Source organism: Cariama cristata, unplaced genomic scaffold, assembly GCF_000690535.1.
Source record: "Cariama cristata isolate BGI_N322 unplaced genomic scaffold, ASM69053v1 scaffold33118, whole genome shotgun sequence".
NCBI classification, from domain to species: Eukaryota; Metazoa; Chordata; class Aves; order Cariamiformes; family Cariamidae; genus Cariama; species Cariama cristata.
The window spans coordinates 53,618-55,326 of record NW_009633499.1 but is presented as its reverse complement, the minus strand read 5'-3'; positions in this window follow the sequence as shown (position 1 = coordinate 55,326).

Below are 1,709 nucleotides of genomic sequence, written 5' to 3'. Positions count from 1 at the left end.
TTCAGTGATGCGTTTCTGTGTTCCATAAGTTCTTTTTAATAAAAATATTTGTGGAGACAAAGTGATATGCGAGGGCACAGACCAAGTCTGAGGGGTTCAGGGAATTGTCCCCTATCCCTCTTGCTGCCGAACAGGCTGATGCCACCCGTTTGTCCAGTGATGAAGCAGAAGGGTATGTTACTTCAGTAACGGCTTTGATGGCCACGTGTTAAACTGTCAGCATTCCCAGGATTAACGCAAAATGAGAGTGCTGGCGGCAGGACTTTTCAAGCTGCTTTTCATAGCAGCCGAAGGATCCCTACATACATTACGTGCAGGGCTCATCAAAAGTTTCTCTCTTGCTTTCCGAGGCAAAACAAAAGAAGAACAAATTTTTTCCTTGCAGTTTTGTCGAGCGGGGGGATTAGCAGCATACTAGAAGAAGTTGCAATAGTGTTATTAGCCATGACGGCCCAAATGAAGCACGGTCTGGAGGAAGACGCGATATCCGCACTAGACCAGCTGATATAACAGGGAAGAGAAGCCAACCTCCTTTGAAAGCCAGAAGAAATAAACAGCTGTTAACTCGTGAGCCCTCTGATTCATCCCTGTAATGCATTGCAAAACATTCCAGCAGCAGCAAGACCTTCCCTCTGCTTCTCATCTGTACCAAGGATGATGTTTAACACCTGGAAGCCGTACACTCAGCCTACCTAGGTGTAAATGCGATGGTCAAATCTGACTTGGCCCCTGTATATATGCGCTGAGATGGCAGCTGCCCCCTCCCCGACACCACAGGTTTGCCGGTGATGGGGGGGTGCCAGGCTCGGCCTGACGGGGGGCAGAGGCAGCCAGCCCCGCGGTTGTGGCTGGAGGAGCTGGAAGACCGGTGTCCAGCACGTGCCAGCGCTGGAGGCACAGGCGGCCAGAATGCCTCTGCTGAGGCTCTTTGGCTGGAAGCACTGCAGCGTTACAGTCCAAGTCATTTGACTTTCATGAGTCAGAGTATATTACACAAAAACATCCTGCAAGGAGGGAACAGAGGATGAATTCCAGACACTGACCTTAGACAACAAACAAAACCCACTTTTTTTCTCTTGTTTTAGGGAAGAGGGGGAGGGGAGTGCTTCCACCGTGGACTGGATGCAGGCTATGGATCAGGCTGAAACTTGGCATAATCAGGCCGTCTGCCATCACTGCCATTTATACCCAATGCAGTAAAAAAGAAACATACTTCGTACTGCTGAAGGGCTCTGGGTTTACCCCCAAAAGCAGGCAAAGAACCTTGTGGGCCCCCCCCCTCCCCGATCTCCTGTCTGTGCTGTGACCCTCTTCCTCACCAACCCTGCCGCACAGCGATGACTTTCCAGGCTGTGCAGCACAACCGAGAGCTGCAGCCACTTTGCAGCATTTCTGCCTGGAAACCAGTGGTGAAGAAAAGACATGGAGAGCCAGTTTCTACAGGGGAGATATTTGTCCCCGAGGCCACAAATGCCTTCCATGCGGGCAGCTGAGCTGGTCTGCCTGGCTGTGAAAGCTTCCTCCCCGCCGCCAGTCCTCTGGGGCATGGCTGTGCTGTGAATGCCTGCGTTCAGCGGGCTGCGGGCACCGCGCGTCGGCCGAATGAAAGAGCAGTCACCCTTCATCTTTGCTCAGACACTGGGGTTTCTTTCAGCGTTGGAAAACAGGAAACTGGGTCACGGCGTGGCCAGGCTGAGCGCTGCACACCA